Source organism: Silurus meridionalis, chromosome 4 (genome assembly GCF_014805685.1).
Source record: "Silurus meridionalis isolate SWU-2019-XX chromosome 4, ASM1480568v1, whole genome shotgun sequence".
NCBI lineage: Eukaryota > Metazoa > Chordata > Actinopteri > Siluriformes > Siluridae > Silurus > Silurus meridionalis.
Genome location: NC_060887.1, coordinates 14464391 through 14469773, shown reverse-complemented (window position 1 = coordinate 14469773; position 5383 = coordinate 14464391).

Genomic DNA, 5383 nt, shown 5'->3' with positions numbered 1-5383 from the left:
ACTGATATGTACAACCCGGACTCAACACACACTTGTAATCACTTCACACATCCATGTCTTCAGTCTTCATATTGTTTACATGCTGTTTTTGCACATCTTTTTGACTGCTGCTTTTGTTTACATTTTGTTTAATTACAAGGTACCGTCCTGTACTCAGTTCTCTCCGCACACTGCACTGTGTGATAAACATGAGGTTTACTGGCAGCACTATTTTGTGTTTTGTGAATTTGTCTTGTGTTGTCTTACTCTGTCTTGTGTTGTCTTTGCACTGTCTGTTTAGCACTGTTTGCACCAGGTTGCACATGATGCACTTTATGTGGTGAGGACACTTACTAGTCCTTAGCTCTGTGTTTTCTGTTATGTAGCTTTATGTTGTTAAATGTAGCACCAGGGTTCTGAAAGATTGTTTTCTCATTTCGCTGTGTACTGTGTTCAAGTGACAATAAAAGCTTCTAGACTTTACTTGACCACACACAGAGGCCCTGCCTTTTTAACTGTAGTCGGGACATACAGAGCCCCCTTTTTTAACTGTAGTTAGTACACACAGAGGCCCTGCCTTTTTAACTGTAGTCAATACACACAGAGGCCCTGCCTTTTTTAACTGTAGTAAGTACATACAGTAAAGAGCCCCCCTTTTTAAATGTAGTCAGTACACACAGAGGCCCCACATTTTTTAACTGCAATCAGTAACCGCATAGACCCTGCCTCTTTCCTGGAATTCTGAGATTTGCACTCACAACCTTCAGGTCATTAATCATCGAGCTAAAAGGAAGTCTTTAATTAAATGATGTGATTAGGTGAAAGAGTGTGAGTGGAAGTAAGCTCACATGCACACACTCACCCACACACACAGACACACACAGACACACACACACACACACACACACACACACACACACACACACACACACACAGACAAATTAGCTCAGTCAGCCAGTGCCATTATTAACCAGTGAAATGGCATCATGATTTTCGGGCCCCTGGTGGCTGTATTTACTGTGTGTGTGTGTGTGTGTGTGTGTGTGTGTGTGTGTGTGTGTGTGTGTGTGTAACAGCTTCTGTCAAAACTTGCTTGGCCAAATGTTATCATCCTAAAACGCCATATGCCAGCGACAGCGATACAAGTGTAACTCGACACTATAAGAAACCGGAGCGCACTGAGGGGGGTTTATACAGAACAGACTGCTGTGGCAGGAAAATGTACAAAAAAATTCTCCACCCCCTTCGTTGAATATTTTATGGTCAAAAAAAGATTTATTTACTCCAGACAGGTGAAAGCATGGAGAGAACAGCAAACTGAAAGCTACAGAGCAATCTGTAGACAGAAATATTCAAAACAAATAAAATAACATAAAATAACTGTAACTGTTTTATGTTATATTATAAATATATTTATAAAACATTATATATATATATATATATATATATATATATATATATATATATATATATATATATATATATATATATATATATGTGTTAGATTTTGGTTTTTTATCTATATATTTTATATCTATATATTAAAGTAAATTTCTTTGAAAAAAAGTCTCTGGTGGTTTCTGACCTTTAAATCCTGCCACCCGGGTTGTGTCCTGTTAAACAGGTGGAAGTTGTGACCCGTAATATCGGGCATCTTCTGCGTCCACTCGTCCTCTCCATCCGGCTCCATCTGGTGCCGTCTTATTCGTCTCCCGAGAGAGATCTTGGCTAATTTTGCAGTCAATTAGCAGAAGGGCGGCTTTTGTTCCTTCTCTGTCCCCCATGGGGGTTTCGAGGGCTCCTTTTCGTCGTCCCCCCTCTCGACCCGTTTGACATTGTTGGCCAAATGTTGTCTCAGGCAATGAGGGGACATTGAGTGGATGGGTTTAAGAGGGAGAAAGACATTTCCTATCATTCATAGCAAACAATGCAAGTGCTCTTGAGCTATATAACATTGCTGATTTATCTAATGCATCGCTTGACTTTTGGTAAAATCTACAGATCTTATAAACTAAACTTTTAGAAATTTTAGCTTTTACAGATGATTAACTCTTGAAAGTGGTCATTTAACTTAAAGTTCAAGAGTACTTCCTAATACAGTACAAGTAACCTGAAAATGTATCTTTTAATAATTTCTTAACTGTGACAAGTGAGGATTTAAACTAAACAGTCACTCATGTCAAGCCTAAAATAAATCTAGAAACTGATGACAGATGTTTTGTTTTTGTCTGTCCAAAATGGCCATCTACTTCTAATTCTTATAGGTCTTACAATATTCCATGTTAAAATGTATATTTTGCATGCAAATATGCTAGGAAATTTAATACACCATGGATGACATATTTATGTATTACCCTTTATGTTTTTTTTGTTTGTCTTGCACACACTATGAACTTACTCTAGATTTTAATTTTTTTTTTTTTTTTATAAAAAAAGTTGTTAGAGCATGGTTTTTAAAAAAGTAGTAGATTATATTCTTGTTTCTAAATAAAAAAAGAAAGAAATATTGAAAAAAATTTGGCTTCTGGTAATTTATCAGTGATATTCTATAACAATAATTGTAATTCAATATTTTACATCCTGTATGTGTTCGTCAGTATTGGAATGATTGTTTTTTATTCCATATGTGTCCAGAATAAATATTGTGTTAACTCAGAGAGATGATACAGATTGATTTCTGTGCTCCAGCTGCTGTTAGATTTGAACTGTGAGCGTCTGGTATCACGCTTGGAGCTGGAGCCAAACTCCTCCACTTATTAAACTGTCAACATCTATGAAGCGAGTTAGTGTGCTTAAACCCGATGTGTCGCATTCACTTACACCTTGATGCCCTCAAACCAACAGCCAGAGACCCGAAAGGTCATGACCTCCAGCTTTGTATCAGGCCATGAGGAAAAATAAATAAATAAATAACTACAGCAGGCTTCGAACAATGAAGTTCAATAACAACTCCATTTGGAGGTAGCAAGGCAGATGATTGGAGAGCGCTAACGCTAGCATTAGCTGTGCTCATGTGGTCCGGCCCAACACGGAGCAGCAGCGTGAAATCTCCTGTTACAGCAAGAAGAAGTGCTGTTTGCTCTGTAATTGAACAATTTTATTTCAACCCCTACAAATCCTCTTCACATCCCCTCTCCCTGTCTTACTTTCCCACTCTCTCTTTTGCTGTATCTCATTCTCTCTCTTTCTTTGTGTAAAAAATCAGGATCGATCCTGCAGTGTTCTTGTATAATGAAGGTTATTTTATGTCTGGTGTTTGAAAAGGCAGAGTTTTCTTTTCTATTTTTTTGAGAAACAGAGAAATAAGGTAGCAGAGAGTGAGAGACAGGCCAAAAAAGAGACAGAGCAACAGAGAGACAGACAGATACAGTAATGGATACTTGGTCAAAGATGGAAAGACAGGCAGAGTAGGAGACACTGACACAGAGAAAGACAGGGTTATACAGAGTAGTAAACAGAAAAGACAGCAGGGTGACTGAGTCAGAGAGAGGTAGATAGAAAAAACAAACAGACAGAGAATGAGACAAGATGATAAAGAGACAGACAGACATAGAGACAAATAGAAAATAAGACAGGGTGACAGACATACAGATGGAGAAAGAGATGGATTGACAGAGAGACAAACAGACAGAGAATGAGACAATGTGATAGAAAGACAGACATAAAGACTAACAGTAAAAGAGACAGAGAATGAGACAGAGTGACTACAAGACAGACAGACAGACAGACAGACAGACAGACAGACATTGAATTAGAAACATTGATGGACAGGCAGAGAATTAGGCTTGGCGACAGACAGACAGACAGACAGACAGAAAGACAGACAGACAGACAGACAGACAGACAGACAGACAGACAGACACAAAATTAGACTTTGCTACAGACACACAGACAAACAGACACAGAATGAGACTTTGCGACAGACACACCTGACAGACAAACAGACACAGAATGAGACTTCGCAACAGACACACAGACAGACAGACGGACAAACAGGCACAGAGCAGACACAAGCAGAGAATGAGACAGGATGGCAGAACAACGGACAGATAGATAGACAGACAAACATTGTATGAGACAGTGTGACTAAGAGACGGACACAGAGACATTGCATGAGACAGGTTGACAGACAGACAGACAGACGGACGGACAGACAGACAGACAGAGAATAAGACAGGTTGGCAGGTTTTTTTTTTTTTTCATATTATCAATGTAAGCAAACACTGTCACAATTTATCAGATTTTGAGTCTCAGCTAATCAGCATTAAAACATACACAAAACACACACACAAAGGTACATTCCTATCCTAATGCTGGTAGATGATGGAGGTTAAATAAGATGCGTGATTTTTGACACATTTCGATCACTGCAGAAAAAGCTGTCGTTGTTTATGCTAACACTAACGTGAATAAGCGTTACGGTTCTTTTCCCACGATAAGCCGGATAGGTTAATGAAACGCTCACTCCGTTTTGTTTCCCCCCAAACCCCACCTCAGTGCCGAGGCGATGATAAGTAGCGACGCAGCGAAGCCTGTAATTACGATCTCGCGGCCTTGCGATCGGCGGATAAATCTTACCGTCCAATTACAAGATGTAATAATTCTGCAGCCGGAGCTGGTAATGAGGTCTAATGCTCTGGCGTGTGATAATCCCCGCCGGATGCTGACTCTATCAGATGTTGGGCTTTGTAATTATATGAGCCCAAATCATTATTTCATGTTCAAGTAGAGAACAGACTTGTGTGTGTGTGTGTGTGTGTGTGTGTGTGTGTGTGTGTGTGTGTGTGTGTGTGTGTTTTGGGGGGGTGAGTTAATTTTCTCCACACTCTGTGAAGCGTAGACAAGAATTTAATGATTTAATTACAGTTGTTAAAGCATTTTTTTCCCCAACACAGAAGCTTAAGCGTTTTTGACATCGAGAGTTGAGGCAACATCAAAAGCATATAAAATAATGAGCCCAGGAGTTTTTCTTTTTTTGCCATTTTGGACACATTTAATGTCCCCATCGGCACAGAAACCATAACAGTGGGATATGGAGATCCTTGAGGAAAGAAATCAGCAACACTTTTTTTTCAGTTTGTGTGTTAGGGTGTGTGTGTGAGAGAGTATGTCACATCAGATTATAGTGATGGTCACGGTGCGGGCCCCTGAACACACGTCCAGTGCAGAAGGGGACGATATCATCTCACTGTCTCTTGTGAATATCAAACACAAAATTACAGAAATGCGGTGGATTTCTATACAGTCTGAGCAGACAAGAGGGAGAAAGAATAAGACAGAGAAACACAGAAAAATAAAGTACTAGGATAAGGAGAGAAAGACTATTGTGTTGAAAAATGTTGAGGTATAGAGAGAGAGAGAGAGAGAGAGAGAGAGAGAGAGAGAATGAAAATAAATCAGAAAT